We start from the raw sequence: 18,706 nt of genomic DNA, 5'->3' as shown, positions 1-18,706 counted from the left end.
CAACTTTTCAAATAGTGCGGTATACACAGGTCTGTTTCCCCAATATGAATGACAAATATACCTCTATTGGTTGAGTTACTGAAATATTAAGCTTACTTTTACCACAGCATAACAGAGCCTCATTGCAAAAAAGGTATTTTTGAAAGTTGCTAAAATTCATGTTGTCCTGCCATTGCATTTTTCATTTATCCATTAGGTTAAGCAATAAAATCAGCTTTCTGAACTTCCAGCCTAAGAACTAGACTCTGAAATTAGTTATAATTCTAGCAAGTTCAGATTTCTGTATCTGAGCAGCCAAACATCAGGTTCTCCTAGTTAATCATTATCCTAGTTAGTTACATATTTTCCATTTCTAAAGTATTATTCATATAGCCATTTTTTTAACATTTATTTATTTTTGAGAGACAGAGAGAGACAGCGTGAGCAGGGCAGGGGCAGAGAAAGAGGGAGACACAGAATCTGAAACAGGCTCCAGGCTCTGACCTGTCAGCACAGAGCCTGACGTGGAGCTCAAATTCATGAACCGTGAGATCATGACCTGAGCAGAAGCTGGACGCTTAACCGACTAAGCCACCCAGGTGCCCACATATATCCATTTTTAACTTATATAGTCATTCAACATATAATATGCATTTTGTACTAGTCCTTGTAATAGGAGGTGCTCTATAATGCTGAATAATCTAGAATAGTAGTTTTTAAGCATTTTGTTCTTGACTCTCTTAAAAATTGTTGAACACCCCAAAGAGTTTCATATGTGAGTTACTGCAGCAAATACATAATATATTCAAAATTAAAACTGAAAACATTAATGTTTCATTTCGAGATAATTGTAGAATCATATGCAGTTTTAAGAAATAATGCCAAAAGTTTTGCCAAATACTGACAAATAATGCCAAAAGTAGTTTATATGTTTCTAGGAATTTATCCATTTTTTCCAGATTCTCCAATTTGTTGGCATATAGTTCCTCATAATATTCTCTTATTGTTTGTAGTTCTGTGGTATTGGTTGTGATCTCTCCTCTTTCATTCATGACTTTATTTATTTGGGTCCTTTTTTCTTTTTGATAAATCTGGCTAGGGGGTTATCAATTTTGTTAATTCTTTCAAAGAACCAGCTCCCAGTTTTGTGGTCTGTGTGGGTTTTTTTTATTTCAATATCATTGATTTCTGTTCTAATCTTTATTATTTCCCTTATTCTGCTGGTTTTGGGCTTTATTTGCTGCTCATTTTCCAGCTCCTTTAGGTGTGAGGTTACGTTGTGTATTTGAGACATTTCTTACTTCCTTAGGAAGGTCTGGATTGCTATGTACCTTTCTCTTATGACTGCCTTTGCTGCATCCCCAAAATTTTGGACTGTCATGTTTCCACTTTCATTGGCTTCCCTGTACTTTTTTATTTCCTCTTTAATATCTTGGTTAACTCATTTATTCCTTAGTAGGATGTTCTTTAATCTCTAAGTATTTTTGGTCTTTCCAATTTTTTTCTTGTGGTTGATTTCGAGTTTCATAGTGTTGTGGTCTGAAAATACACATGGTATGATCTCGATATTTTTGTACTTGTTGAGGGATGATTTGTGACCTAGTATGTGATCTGTTCTGGAGAGTGTTCCATGTGTATGTGAAAAGAATGTGTATTCTTCTCCTTTAGGATGAAATGTTCTGAATATATCTGTTAAGTCCATCTAGTCCAGTGTGTCATTCAAAGTCTTTGTTTCCTTGTTGACTTTCTGCTTAGATGATCTTTCCATTGTTGTAAGTGGGGTGTTAAAGTCCCCTACTATTATTGTATTATTATCAATGAGTTTCTTTTTGTTTGTGATTAATTTATATATTTGGATTATTCCAAGTTGGTGGCATAAACATTTATGATTGTTAGGTCTTCTTGGTGGATAGACACCTTAATTATGATATAATGCTTTTCTTCATCTATTGTTACAGTCTTTGTTTTAAAGTCTAGTTGTCTGATATAAGTATGGCTACTCTGGCTTTCTTTTGATGACCATTAGCATGATAGATGGCTTTCTATCCCCTTTCAATCTTCAGGTGGGGGTGTGCTAAATGGGTGATGGGCATTAAGGAGGGCACTTGTTGGGATGAGCGCCAGGTGTTATATGTAAGTGATGAATCACTAAATTCTGTTCCTGAAACCATTACTACACTATATGTTAACTAACTTGGATTTAAATAAAAAAAATAAATAATAAATAAGTATTAACCCTTAAATAAAGAAGAAATTATACCAATGGTGTGTGTATCCTTTCTCCACTTTTCTCTGATGGTAACAACTTGACAAAATAATAATACAATATCATACCCAGGATATGGACATTAATACAATCGAGATATAGAACATTTCCAACAGCACGAGGATCCTTCATTTGTCCTTTTTATGGCTACACCTACTCTCCATCTACCCCCCCCCCACTTCCACTTTAATTCCTGAAAACCATTAACCTGTTCCCTATTTCTATAATTTTGACATTTCAAGAATGTTGTATAAGTGTAATTATACAATATGGCAATGCAATTATACAATATGCATTTGGGGTTTGGCTTTTTTCACTCAGCATAATGCTCTAAAGGTTGATTCAGGCTGTCATATTATCAAGAATTATCTTTTTTTATTTTTTGATTTATTGCTGAATTATATGAATGTGCCACTGTAACCACTTACCTACTAATGGGCATCTTTGTTTTCTTTTTTCCAGTACTGGTCCACTGTGAAAAATGTTGCTATGAACATTCAGATATAGGTTTTCATGTGAACATAAGTTTTCACTTCTCTGGAGTAAATGTCCTGTTTCATATGGTGATTGCATAATTATTTATTTTTCTTTCTTTTCTGTTCTTTAAAGCTTTATTGAGTTAAAATTTACATATCATATAATTTTCCCATTTTAAATGAATAGTATGAGGATTTTTATTAAATTTGTAACAATTCTGCAACCATTTTCACAGTTGAATTTTAAAATCCTTTCATCACCCCCCCAAAAGTCCCCATGTGTAGTTTGCAATCAATACCCAGTCACATTCTCCCCACCTCCTGCAACCACTGACCCACTTTCTATCTCTACAGTTTTTCCTTTTCTGGAAATTTCATATCAGTTTGAATCATCTGTGTCTTTCATGGCTGGTTTCTTTCACTTAGCATAATACCTTTGAGTTTCATCCATGCTGTTGTATATTCAGGGGTTCATTCCCTTTTATTGCTGACTAAATACACCATTGAATGGATATTCCCTACTTTGTGTATCTATTCACCAGTTGATGGATATTTGGTTTATTTCCAGTTTTTGACTGGGAACAATGAGTAATGTTGTTATGAATACTTGTGCAAGTCTTATGTGGACATATGTTTCCATCTCTCTTCAGTAGATACCTAGGAATGGAATTGCTGGGTAAAATGGAAAATGTGTATTTACCTTTTTAAGAAACTGTGTGCCTATTTTCCAAAGTGGTTGCAAGACTTTACATTCCTGCCAGCAATGCAGAAGAGTTTCTTCACATCCTCACCAACGTTTGGTATTGATGGACTTTTTAATTTTAGCCATTCTGATGATGTATAGTAGCATCTTATTGTGGTTTTAATTTGCATTTCCCTAATGACTAATGATGCTAAGCATTTTTTTTATGTGCTTGTTAGCCAGTCATATTCTTTCCTTGGTTTATTATAATCTTTGGCCCATGTTTTTTTCCTTGTCAGTTGATGGAATATGATATATCATATTGATGTGATATTTTTTTCTTAATGTTTCACCTATTAGGTGGTGGATTACATTGATTGATTTTCTAACATTGAACTATCTTTTATCCTTGGAATAAATTCTCCTTGGTTATGGTATATCATTCTTTTTTACATGTTGCTGAATTATATTTGCAAATATTTGTGTTAAGAATTTTTGTGTCCAAAAGCAAAAGTAAATTATTGGTACTACATCAAAATGAAAACTTCTGCATAGCTAAGAGAACAGCCAACAAAACTAAAAAACAACCCAATGAAAGGCAAAATATATTTATAAATGACATATCTGATAAAGGGTTAGTGTTGAAAATGTATAAAGAAATGATACAATTCAACATCCAAAAGACAAATAATCCAATTATTATTTTGGCAGAAAACATGAACAGGCGTTTCTCCAAAGAAGACATACAGATGGCCAACAAATACACGAAAAGATGCTCAGCATCACTCATAATCAGGGAAATACAAATCAAAGATACAAATCTCATCAAAAAATCATGAGATATCACCTCACATCTGTCAGAATGGCTAAAATCAAAAACATAGGAAACAATAAATGTTGGCAAGGCTGTGGAGAAAATGGAACCCTTGTGCATTGTTGGTTGGAATGCAAACTAGTGAAGCCACTGTAGAAAACAGTATGACCATTCCTCAAAAAGTTAAAAATAGAACTACCCTACAATCCAGTAATTGTATTACTGGGTATTTACTACCAAAGTACAAAAACACTATTTCAGAGGGATATAGGCACCCCTGTGTTTATAGTAGAATTATTTATAATAGCCAAATTGGAAGTAGTCTAAGGGTCCATTGATAGATGAATAGATAAAGAAGTGATACATATATACAATGGGATATTATTCAGCCATGAAAAAGAATGAAATCTTGCCATTTGTAACAACATGGATAGACGTAGAGAGTATAATGCTAAGCCAAATAAACCACTCAAAGAAAGACAAATACCATAAGATTTCAGTCATATGTGGAATATAAGAAACAAAACAAATGAACAAAGGAGAAAAAGAGAAACCAAAAACAGACTCTTAACTAGAGAGAACAAACTGATAGTTACCAGTGGGAAAGTGGATGGGGTGGATAGGTGAAAAAGGTGAAGGGGATTAAGAGTACACTTATCCAAATGAACACTGAATAATATATGGAACGGTTGAATTGGCATATTGTATACTTGAAACTAATATAACACTGTGATAACTATATTGGAATTAAAGTTTTAAAAAGTAGATTAATCAAAAAAAAAAATTATGTCCACATCTTTAAGTGCTATTGATCAGTAGTTTTGCCTGTTTATACTGATTTTGTCTGATTTTGATATCAGAATGGTAGTGGTTTCATAAAATAAGTTTAGAAATATTTATTACTCTTCTGTTTTCAAAAAGATAGTGTGCAGATTGTTATTTCTTCTTTAAGTATTTTGTAGAATTCTCCAGGCATATAATCTGAGCCTGAAAATTTATGTTTGGGAATTTTTTATTATTAACTCAATTTCCCTAATCATTAAAGGGCTACTGAAATTATCTACTTTATATTGGTGAGTTGGTATTTTGTGTTTTATTTCATTTCATTTCATTTCATTTCATTTCATTTCATTTCATTTCATTTCATTTCATTTCATTTATTTATTTTAGGGAAAACAAGAGAGAGTACAAGCTGGGCAGGAGCAGAGGGCTAGAGAGAATCACAAGCAGGCTCCATGCCCAACATGGACCAGACATGGGGCTGGATCTCATGATAATGAGATCATGACCTGAACTGAAATCAAGAGTCAGACACTTAACCGACTGAACCACCCAGCCACCCCTGTTTTGTGGTTTTTGAGGATTTGGTCAATTTCATCATAATTGTCTAATTTATGAGTATAGATTCTTGTTTTTAGTTATTTGTAGTTATGCTCTTTTATAGTTATGCTCTTTGTTTTATTGTAGCATTAATTTTTATCTTCTCTCTCTCTTTTTTTTTTGTCAAGCTTGTGGAAGTTTGTCAATTTTATTGAACTTTTTAAAGAACCAGTTACTTGTTTTATTGATTTTTATGTTGTCTATTTTTAGTTTCACTGATTTCTGCTCTTACTATTCTATTTGCTATGGGTTTATATTTTCCTTTTTTTTTTTTTTTTTGTCTATGATCTTGAAATGGGAAACTAGATTACTGATGTGACTTTTCATCTTTTGCCAAATATGGAATTAGTGCTTCGTGTTTCTCTCTCAGCATTGGTTAGCTGTGATACTATTCTCAAATTTGACACTAGTACTTTAAAAAAAAGTTTTTCAATGTTTAATTTTGAGAGTGAGGGAGAGAGTGAGCAAGCAGGGAAGGAACAGAGAGAGATGGAGACAAAGGATCTGAAGCAAGCTCCACAGATCAGAGCCTGACATGGGGCTTGAACCCATGAATCGTGAGATCATGCCCTGAGCCAAAGTTGGTCGTTTAACCAACTGAGCCACCCAAGCACCCCAGTACCTTTTTAATGGTAGTCACAGTGTGGAATTTGATACCATGTAGATGAGCTTTTTATACACTTATATTAAAATCAATCAGTGTATCTATCTGTCTAACGTGCACTCTGAGTAGTTATTTTTTTCATGCATAATTTTGTAGAATTTTGCATTGGTCGCTTGTAAAATATGGTTTTTCTGAGTTATACAGATATTCAAATGCTAACACATTTCCTGATATACTATCAATATTATATTTATTAATATTAATAATTATATTAGAGCAACTTGAATAATTGGGAAGCTTATCAAACTAAGAGTGGTGGATAGAAAATTTTAAAATTCTAATTTTTACTTGAAAGTTCAAATAATATTACTGGCAACAAATGCTATCATTTGTTTTCTTTGAAGTGAGTAGATCACTTATTATTTTTTTAGAAAATTTTTTCCAAATAAAATGAATAACTATAATCTATCTGATGGCTATCCTTTCAGTCAAATATGGCATTGCATAAGAAAAGTGGCTAGAGTAGTCATAAACTCAAAGAATCATAAAGTCTTTTTCCTTAAGAAAACTACTATATTCCAGAATACAGCAGAAATACTTTATATATACTTTATATTTTGACTCCAAAATATTAAAGAGATGAAATTTAACAAAATTAATAATTGTATTGCTGTATCAAGGACATTGTTAAGTGAATCTGGCAATTTTCCCAGTATGTGTGAAGTGGTAAAGAATATACTTTGCCTTCATTCATACTAAGAAACCAGCAGCTTTACACACCATTGCTTTGCTCAATTAATGCAAGTATCAGCATAATGAAAAACCAAATAACATTTAAATTATTATTATTTTTTAATGAAATTCTATAGCCAACTTGGGGCTTGAGTTCATGACCTAGACATCAAGAGTCACTTGCTTTACTGACTAAGCCAGCCAGGTGCCCCTTTCTAAATTATGATGAGAATATTGACACTTTCTATCCCATGAAAAGGTCTTTGTGACCACTTGATTCTAAATATCACAATTTGAAAACCATTGATTAAAGAAGTGTGATCCCCATACTGTGAAGCTTATAGTCTTGAAAGAAGAGGAGAAATGAAACATCCACAAAGAAATATAAAAAATTATTATAATAAAATAGAGGAAAACTGCAGTGTAATTTCAGAAATAGAACCGACATAACAAACACAGTAACAGAGGATGTACTTTAAACTGGTGTGTGCCAGAATGAGCCACAATTCTCTGAATTATATATATATATATATCTATATATATCTATATATATCTATATATATCTATATATAGATATATATAGATATATATAGATATAGATAGATTATTACATAGAGATATATACATATCTATAGATATATATAGATCTATAGTTGGATATATATATATATATATGTATATATATATATATATATATATATAATTGGATCTATCTATATATGTCTATAATTGGAGTTAGTAAAACAAATATGAAACAATAATCACATGACCACTGAGTTGGGAAAGCATTTAACATTCCTCCTGAAATACAAACTCAGTCTGAGTAGAGAATAAGCACCTAGCATATTTTGAGATTGGAATATAGGCGTGATGTGCCAGAACATTTAAACTTGGAAGGTGACTAAGGTTTGGTAATTCAACATGCATTCAGTGAGGATTCACTGAAGAGTTTTAACCAAAGAGACAAGATCCTCTATTTAGGTGCCAGAGTTTCATTCATTGTTAAGATTAACCAAAAAATAATTCCACCAACTAACATCATCATACTTCACCAATTATTGAATCAAGAAACAATTATAAATTTGTCAATCTTCTATGAATCAAGACTATATGCTTTTTCTATGTGGTTGTTTCTGAAGCTTTGATGAGGTATGATTTACATGTATAAAATTGAAGTGTAAATTTATAGGATTATGTGACAACTACATAAAAAATCCACTTTTATAAAATTCCCATTATCCTAAAATGTTCTATCATTCATATCTGCAGTCAGTCCTCTCTCACAACCCTAGTTCCATACAACTATTAATCTACAATACTGGTTATTTCATTTAAGTTAAATCTGCTATCATTTAAGTTCATTCATATTGAAGTAGGTATCAGTGGTTCATTTCTTGTATTGCTGAATCGTATTGGTTTGTACAGATATACAATATTATGTTTTTTCAGTCACAAAATGATAGACACTTAGATTGTTTCTAGTTCGGGGCTGTTATGACATGTGTTGCTTTCCTACAGGTTCAATTTTTCTACTTTTTTTCCACTTTGCTTCAAGATGATAATTTATGTCCATCTACCATTACATTCACAGATTTTCTTTTCTACCTTTTCAAATGCATTATTTACATATTACAGTAAATTTTGTTTTTAATTTCATTTACTGAACTTTTCAGCTCTAGATTTTACATTTGTCTGTTTAGTATTTTATATGTTTATTCAGATTCTTAATTTTTTTAGTCATTGTCATTATAATTTCTTTTAATTCTTTGAATATAGTTATCTCCAGTTCTTTGAACATATTGGTAATAGCAGCTTTGTCAGGTTTTTAATGCTAAATCCAACCTCTGGGCTCAACCTCAATAGTTTCTACTGATGACTTAAAAGAAATTTTTTTTCTGTCTTTGGGTCATACTTTCCATCTCCTTTGCTCATCTCATAAATTTTGTTAAAAACATGACATTTTAAATATTGTAGTGTAGCAACACTGGATTCTGATTTTTTTCTCCTCTCAGGGAATTTTTTTTCCCTGTTTGCTTTTGTTTTCTTCCTTACTCTTTTTCCCCTCCTTCCTATTTCTTTTTTTTCTTTCCTTCTTTCTCTCTTTCTCTCCTCCTTTATTCTTCCCCCCTCCTCCTCCTGCCCCTCCTTCTTCTTCTTCCCCCTCTTCCCCCTCCTCTTCCCCTTCCTGCTCTTCCCCCTCCTCCTCCTCCTTCTCTTACCTGTCTGGACTAAAGTTGTAGCATCTGCATCCCCTGTGATTACTATATATCTCTGCTTAGTTTTTAGATCTCTGCTTAGTTGTTTTTTTTTTTTTTTCTTCATTATTTATTTTTAAACCCTGGATTCTTAGGTTGCTTTTGTGTTGTAAAGCTGGTGAACTGCCAATAATTGATCTGAAGCTGTGATAAATACCTTGAGCCAGTAAGGCTTCCACTCTTTATTGATGGATCTGTGCATGGGTTGTTGAGCACATTCAATGCTCAGTCAGTTTCAAATCTTCTCTAGCTTGTACTTTATTGTACCTATGCATATGCACATTTGCAGCCTCTGGTCAGGCAGTGTATAGATTGCTGAGATCGTTTTTGTTCCCCCTTATACGCATGCGTAGTTTATAGCCAGGGATATCTAGCCATCTTATTAAGTCCTTGTTTTACTCCCAGGATCCCTTGTTCAGTTTCTGACTAACCTACTTATCTATTGATTATTTCAACTGTAAGCACAATGTTAGGCAAATGGAGCTACTGGACTTCCCCATTTACTTACCAAGACTACAATTTTTGTTCGTAAAGATACTCAGCATGGGCTTTTGTCTTTCACTCCAAAGCAAGTGAGTCTCTATAGCAGCAAAGTTGGTGGTTTTCATGGGCTGTCACATATTGTTACAACTACCTTGCTGAATAAACTGGGGAGTGAGAGCAGCTGCAAGCAAGAATGCCACATATTCTCAATGTAATTACCCAAAGTTCAGCAGTTTTTCCTGAATAAGTGCACCTCAATTAGTTTTCTGCCTTCATTTAATTTCCTGAGCCCTGATGTATTTGTTTTTGAAAAATTTTGGTCAGTTTTATTGTATTTTCTGACACTGAAATTCCTGGAAATTTGTTCTGTTGTGCTCTTTTCCCATTCTTTTTGTATTGTGGTAAGATACATATAATATAAAAGTTACCATCTTAACCATTTTTAAGTTTACAATTCAGTAGCAGTGAACATATTTATAACATTATGCTACTATCACCACTATCTATCTCTAGTGCCTTTTTATCTTTTATCTTTTTATCTTTATCTAGTGCCTTTTGTCTAGTGCCATTAATGCCTAATGGAAACTGTCCATTAAATAGTAACTCTCCGTTTCTTTCCTCCTGCTAGCACATGACAACCACCATTTTATTTTATATCCCTCTGATTTTGACAACTCCAGGTATCTCACATGAGTGGATTATACATTATTTGCTTTTTATGACTAGTTTATTTCATTTAACATAATGATTTTAAGGTTCATTATATTGTTGCATATGTCAGAATTTCCTTTCTTTTCAGGATGCGTAATATTACACTGCATGTATATACTGCATGTTTATCTATTTATCCATCAATGGGTTGGTTTTTCATTTTAGGGGTTATGAATAGTGTTGCTATGAACATGGGTATACAAATACATCTTTGAGACCTTGTTTTCAACCCTTTTGGGTATATACCCAGAAGTGGAGTTGCTAGAATACATGGTAATTCTATTTTTAATTTTTGAGGAACTGCCATACTGTTATCACAGTGACTGTAATATTTTACAGACCCACCCAAAATGCACACAGGTTTAGATTTCTCCAAATCCCTGCAAACACTTATTTCCTTCCTTCCTTTCTACCCTCCCTCCTCCCCCTCCTCCCCCTCCTCCCCCTCCTCCCCTCTCTCCCTCCCTCTTCCTTCCATCCTTTCTTCCTTCTTTTCTCTCTCTCCCTCCCTTTTCTTTCTTTCTTCTTTCTTTCTTTCTTTCTTTCTTTCTTTCTTTCTTTCTTTCTTTCTCTCTCTCTCTCTCTCTCTCTCTCTCTTTCTTTCTTTCTTTCTTTCTTTCTTTCTTTCTTTCTTTCTTTCTTTCTTTTTTCCTTCCTTCCTTCCTTCCTTCCTTCCTTCCTTCCTTCCTTCCTTCCTTCCTTCCTAGCCAATCCAGTGGATGTGAGGGAGTATCTCACTGTAGTTTGGTTTTCATTTCCCTAATCATCAGTGATGCTGAACATTTTTTTTTCATCTGCTTAATGGGCTATTTGTATACATTGTTTGGAAAAATGCCTGTTCAAGTCCTTTGCCCATTTTTGCCAGTTGGAATCAAGTTTTTTGTTTTTGGTTGTTGAGTTTTAGTGGTTTTCTGTATATTTTGAATATTAATCTCTTATCAGATATATAATTTCTGAATTTTTTTTTCATTCTATGGTTGCTTTTATTACTCTGTTAATAGTGTCTTTTGATATATAACTTTTTATTTTATTTTTATTCATTAATTTATATTCAAGGTAGTCAGCATATAGTGCAATAATGATTTCAGGAGTATATTCCAGTGATTCATCCCCTATGTATATAATACCCAGTGTTCATCCCAACAGGTGTCTTCCTTATTGCCCCTTACCCATTTAGCCCATTCCCCCATCCACAACCCCTCCAGCAATCCTAAGTTTTCTGTATTTAAGGGTCTCTTACATTTTGTCCCCCTCCTTATTTTTATATTATTTTTGCTTCCCTTACCTTATATTCACCTGTTTTGTACCTTTCCTCATATGTTTGAAGTCATATGATATTTGTCTTTCTCTGACTAATTTCACTTTGCATAATACCCTCTAGTTCCATCCACCTGGTTGGCAAGATTTTATTCTTTTTGATTGCCGAGTAATACTCCATTGTATTTGTATACACCACATCTTCTTTATCCTTTCATCCATCGATGGACATTTGGGCTCTTTCCATACTTCGGCTATTGTCAATAGTGCTGCTATAAACATTGGGGTGCATGTGCCCCTTTAAAATAGCACACCTGTATCCCTTGGATAAATACCTAGTAGTGCAATTGCTGGGTTGTAGGGTAGTTCTATTTTTAATTTTTTTGAGGAACTTCCATACTGTTTTCCAGAGTAGTTGTACCAGTTTGCATTCCCACCAGCAGTGCCAACAGAGGTCCTCTTTTTCCACATCCTCGCCAACCTCTGTTGTTGCCTGAGTTGTTAATGTTAGCCATTCTGACTGGGGTGGTATGGTTTTAATTTGCATTTCCCTGATGATGAGTGATGTTGAGTATTTTATCATGTGTCTGTTAGCCCTCTGTATGTCTTCTTTGGAGAAGTGTCTATTCCTGTCTTTTGCCCATTTCTTCACTGGATTATTTGTTTTTTGGGTGTTGAGTTTGATAAGTTCTTTATAGATTTTGGATACTAGCCCTTTATCTGATATGTCATTTGTAAACATCTTCTCCCATTCTGTCGATTACCTTTTACTTTTGCTGATTGTTTCCTTTGATGTGCAGAGCTTTTTATTTTGATGAAGTCCCAGTAGTTCATTTTTGCTTTTATTTCCCTTGCCTCCAGAGATGTGTTGAGTAAGAAGTTGCTGCAGCCATGGTCAAAGAGGTTGTTGCCTGCTTTCTCCTCTAGAATTTTGATGGCTTCCTTTCTCACATTTAGGTCTTCCATCCATTTTGAGTTTATTTTTGTGTATGGTGTAAGAAAGTGGTCTAAATTCATTTTTCTTCCTGTTGCTGTCCAGTTTTCTCAACACCGTTTGCTGAAGAGACTGTCTATTCCACTGGATATTCTATCCTGATTTGTCAAAGATTAGTTGACCATACATTTGTGGGTCCATTTCTGGGTTCTCTATTCTGTTCCATTGATCTAAGTGTCTGTTTTTGTGCCAGTACCATACTGTCTTGATGGTTACAGCTTTGTAATACAGCTTGAAGTGTGAGATTATGATGCCTCTAGCTTTGGTTTTCTTTTTCAGGATTGCTTTGCTATTTGAGGTCTTTTGTAGTTCTATACAAATTTTGGGATTGTTTGTTCTAGCTCTGTGAAGAATGCAGGTGTTATTTTGATAGGGATTGCATATATATAAAATTTTTAATTTTTATTAAGTCCAGTTTTTCAGTTTTTTCCTTTGTTGCCTATACTTTTGATGTCCAAGTAATCATTGCCAAATTTAAAGTTGTGAAGCTTAAACAAAAGTATTATGACACTTTTGCTCTATGTTATCTCAAGAGATTTGTAGTTTTAGTTTTCATTGAGATCATTGATACATTTTGAGTAAATATTTGTATATAGTGTTAGGTGAGGCTCCAAATTTATTCATTTACATGTGGATATCCAGATTTCCCAACACCAAGATACTGACCTTCCTCACTGAATGGTCTTGACACCCTTGTCAAAATTATTTGATCATTTATAGGAGTTTACATCTGGGCTATTTTATCTCATTGCTTGATATGTCTGTTTTATGCCAGGATCGCATTTTAATTATTGTAGTTTTGAAGTAGTTCTGAAATCAGACTTATTAGTCTTCCAGGCTTGTTCTTCTTTTTCAAGGTTGTTTTGGCTATGCGGTGTACCTTGAGATTCTATATGAATTTTAGAATGGGTTTTTATATTTCTGGAAAAAAATGTCATTGGGATTTTGAAAGACACTGCACTAAACTTATAAATCTCTTTGATTACTAATGAATGACATCTTAACATTATTAAGTCTTACGTTCCATAGACATGATGTGTGCTTCCATTTATTTTTTTCTTGTTTAATTTCTCTCAGGAGTATTTTATAGTTTTCATTGTATGAATCTTTTACCTTCTTGGTTAAATTTATTCCTAAGTATTTCATTTTTTGGATGAAATTATAAATAGGATCTTTTTTCTTAATTTCTTTTTCTATTTGTTCATTGCTACTATATAGAAATGCAAACTGACTTTTGTGTGTTGACTTTGTATCCTACTACTTTACTGAGTTCATTTATTAGTTTTAATAGTTATTTCATGTGATCTTTGATACTTTCTACATATAAGATCACACCATCTGTACACAGGGATCATTTTAGATCTTCCTATCTAATTTGAATCACTCATTTCTTTTTTTTTTTTCTTCCCTAATTGCTCTGGTTAGAATTTCCAGTACTATTTTGAATACAAGTGACAAAGTGAACATCCTTGTCTTGTTCCTGATCTGAGGTGAAAATCTTTTAGTCATTAACCAATGAGTAAGATGTTTGCTGTGGTATTTCTCATGTATAGTTTTATTATGTTAAGATAGTTTCCTTCTATTCATTGTTTTTTGAGCATTATTATCATAAAAGAGCCTTGAATTTTGTTAAATATTTTTTCTTCACCAATTGAGATATTGTAGAGTTTTGTTTTGTTTTGGTTCTGTATTCTGTTGCTATGGCATATTACAATGATCAGTCTATATATGTTGGACCACCCTTACTTTCCAGGAATAAATTCTACTTGGTCATAATGTGCAATCCCTTTAAAATGCTACTGAATTCAGTTTTCTAATGTTTTTTCAGGATTTTTGCATGAGTTTTCATGAGGATATTGGTCTGTAGTTTTATTTTCTTGGAGTGTCTTTGTCTGGCTTTGGTATCAAGGTATTATTGGTCTCAAAGAACGACTTGAGCAGTTTTAGCTCCTCTGCAATTTTTTACAAAGCTTGAGAAGGATTGGTGTTAATTTATCTTAAATATTTGGTTTTGAATTCACCAGTGAAGCCATCAGGTCCAGGGCTTTTCTTTGTTGGGAGATTTTTTTGTTCTGGTCCAATATCCTTGCTAGTTGTAGATATATTTAGATTTTCTATTTCTTTGTAGTTTAGTTTTGTCTGTCTTTGTCTTGTTAGGAATTTGTCTGTATCATCTTGGTTACTCAGTTTGTTGACATACAATTATTTGTAATACTCTCTGATAATACCTTTTACTTCCATAGGGGACACTTTCCCCCACTTTCATTTCTGATTTTAATAATTTAAGCTTTTTCTTCTTTTTTCTTTCTTTCTTTTTCTTTTTTTTTTTTTTCTTATTCTGTCTGGCCAAAGGTTTGTCAACATTTAAAAGATAAACATACGGTTTTATGCTTTTTCTCTCAGTCTTCTGTTCTCTATTTTGTTTATCTCTATTTTAATCTTTACTATTACCTTTGTTCTCCCTGCTTTGGGTTTAGTTTGCTCTTTTCTCCCCCTCTTAAATTGTAAAGTTAGGTCACTGATTTGAGATCTCTATTTTTATTGTAAGCATACATCTATAAATCCCACCCCCCACCCCCAGCACGGTTTTTGCTGTGTCCCATAAATTGTAATATGTTGTTTTTCAATTTTTATTCATTTTATTTTTCTTTCTGTTAATTCCACAGACTCAATAACTTAAACAAATTTTTTTAATATTTGTTTATTTTTGAGAGCAGAGTGTGAGCAGGGGAGGGGCAGAGAGAGAGGGAGACACAGAATCCTAAGCAGGCTGCAGGGTCCAGGCTCTGAGCTGTCAGCACAGAGCCCAACGAGGGGCTCAAACTCACACGTCGTGAGATCATGACCTGAGCTGAAGTCGGATGCTCAACTGACTGAGCCACCCAGGTGACCCTCAATAATTTTTATTGTTCTATATTCAAGTTCATTGGCTCTTTCTTCCACCAGCTCAAATATGCCTTTGAATTCCAGTTGTGTATTTTTCATTGTAGTTATTGGATTTTTCAACTCAAGAATTTTATTTTGATTTCTTTTTAGGTTTTCTGTCTTTTCATTGGTATTTCTTTTATATTATCGTTTTTTAATTAATTTATTTTTATTTTTAAGTAGGTCCTATGCCCAGCACAGAGTCCAATGCAGGGCCTCAACCCATGACCCTAAGATCAAGACCCGAGCTGAGATCAAGAGTCAGATGCTCAACTGACTGAACCATCCAGCCACCCCGTCTCTTCATTGATATATCCATTTTGTTCATATGTTTTCTTGACCTCTTTTTTTCTTTTACATCACATTTATTTCATTGAGCATTTAAGGCATTTGTTTAAAATCTTTGTCTAGTAAATTTTCCATCAGGTCTTTCACAGGCACAGTTTCTGCCATTTTTTTTTTTCCTTTGAATGGGCCATACTTTCCTGTTTCTGTGTAGGCCTCATAATTTTTGTTATTGTAGAATGGGTATTTGAATCTAATAGTGTATCAGGTCTGAAAATCAGATTCTCTTCATCCAGTAGGTTGTTGTTTTTTGTTTCTGTTTTTATTTTTGTCTTTTTGAGTGTTATAGCTGTCTCTGTACTGAGGATCAGCCTGAGATGTAAGCTTAAGATCTTCTCAGGTGACTTTCTAATTTTCCCTGTGTGTACAGTTGCCTTTAGGTGTCTTAGTCTTTAGGTGTCTTACTTCCACGAATGTAATAAGAAAAATGAAAAGTGGAGGAAAGTATGCTGGCCCTTAAATCTCTTGGAAGTCACTTCAGCTAGAGGAGGCAGGACTTAGAAAAATCAGGTCAGGTGTAAAAACAATAACTGCTGTGTCTTGTTTAGAGCTGCATTGTGAGAAGCAGCATTCAGTAATCAGAACATGGATCCCCAATATTTCAAGGCCAGGATCCTTGTTACCCACCCTGCTCCTGCATGCTGTATGTAAACTGCTACTGGAATGCTCACACAGCTGCTTGCCATGGGACTTGCAATAGAGGCTGGGTAGTTAATACTGTACAGATACTGAAATTGATGGAAATTAACCACAACTTACCATCCAAGACTTCCGCTGGAAGTTGCAAGCCTTCAATAGATTCTAGAGTTCCAAAATAGTTGCATCAGATATATTGTGCCAGAGCGATTGTTGTCCAATGGGAAGACAAATCGCTCGTGCTTCCTACTCTGCCGTCTTTTCAGAATCCTCTTCCCTACTGTACTTTTTTAAAACTCATTTCTACTTTGATTAGATCAAGCACTGTCATAATGTTCGTGAATGACTTGTTTTCTAATTTATCATATAAAGAATTGGTTATAATTTATTTATCTACATATTGTCATTCAGGAAATCTGTTACCTTCTTCATGGTTGTGATTTTACCTAATTTGTCTTCATAATACCAGCATCTGTTGATGAGGTAGGTGCCAGACAAAAGGCAGTTGATTTGAATTTAATAGAAATGAAGAAAGGATGTTTATCATTTACTGCATGACCAGTTCTTCACATTCTTAAATCATGATCTAAAGCAAAAAATTCTGAACTAGTGAGAAAAAGGATTTTACGTTGGAAGAGAGTGTATTCTTTAGAAAGATCTACTTATCTGAATAGCTTGGGTACTCTTTCAATTTCCTGTGTAATTCTTTGAGCTCAATTTTCATGCCCCATCATTTAGATTATCTTTTCAATGTTCTTATGCAGATTAGTACATAAAGTCTCTATGGGAAAAATAAAGATAAAGGTAAATTATACAAAAATAAATAAACAGCTGCACAAAGGTTTCAAAAATCTAAGGCAAAGGTGGATAATTGTGCTAAAATTTATCCCTCTATTCAGAAATGTAGACTAACAAAACAGATGTTACCACTGCCAGAAAACCAATGCCTGGAGTCACATTAGAATGTGCCACATGTAAGGCCTTTGTGGCAGTGCATCTAATTGAGCATGTGGGCACATACGGTTTTATACACAGGTGATACTACCAGTGGAGCCATAGTGAAGCTTGCCTTGCTGGTAGTTGACCTCAATACTGGCAATATTTCATGTGCAGCTTTGGAAGAAAAACCCAGGTGAATCTCTGTCATGATATGTGGAAAATAAGTAAGCCATCTTCTGAATTACATTCTATTTGCTCTAATTTGAGAAATGAATGCTATGTCAGTTAACTTATGAATTATAATTATCAATATATATTAAATATCCGTGTAGAGCTGGCATTGTAACAGCATAGGAGACTCATACTTGTTGAAATCAAACAACACAGTCATCTTAGAACTTTAAAAGAGGTTGCCAAAATTTGTTTGGACTCTAAGGATGCCACCTCTCTGGGTTTATTACTGAAACTGAAGAATTCAAACATGAGCTTGAGGTAAGATACGTATTCATTTGCTGCACCTTAATTTGCTTTTCTCTTAATTGAACTCAGCATGAGGTAAGACTTTATAAGTAATGTACATACTGCCCTTTCGTAACCTAGACTTTTACAATATCCATTCCCCTGAAATAATTTTTCCTGACCCTGGTGGTTGAGCAGGTTAGGGCAAGAAGTAGTAGCAGAAATAAAGAATAAAATAAGCCAGTGCTATAGGAAAAAAAATAAGCCGAAGAGAAATTCTTAAGTGAACCACTTTCCTTTCTTAAATTGGCAAGTTGCAGTATACTCTAAAGGTGGCAAACCTCAGTGGCTAGCCCTTGCAATCCCCATTAAAAGAGGAGCAAGGCCATGTCTATGGGGTACTAAGTATGCCTTCAGATTTCTAAAGAAAAACCAAAATGCCTGGTATATCGTACAACACACAACAGTCCTAATAGTAACATACTTCTGGGTTTGATTGTACTTTAGGCTTAACCATAATATACAATGCATAAATAGAATTTGAACTGACTGCCAATGCTTATCATGTTACTACTATAGTTCTAAGTGACTTACTGTTGAGCAATTAACTATGGTTTAGGAAAGAAAGCTTTTCTCTTATATCCCATAAAGATTATAAATAAATACTTATAATATTTTTTTATAATCTAAGACCCCTCTTTTATTTAACTTTTGCTTCTTATATTTAGAAGGTGTAATGTCAAATTTTCCAGCTAATAACCCCTTGATT

The sequence above is a fragment of the Neofelis nebulosa genome, chromosome 2 (assembly GCF_028018385.1).
Source record: "Neofelis nebulosa isolate mNeoNeb1 chromosome 2, mNeoNeb1.pri, whole genome shotgun sequence".
In the NCBI taxonomy this organism is placed as follows: domain Eukaryota; kingdom Metazoa; phylum Chordata; class Mammalia; order Carnivora; family Felidae; genus Neofelis; species Neofelis nebulosa.
This window is presented reverse-complemented; position numbering follows the sequence as displayed.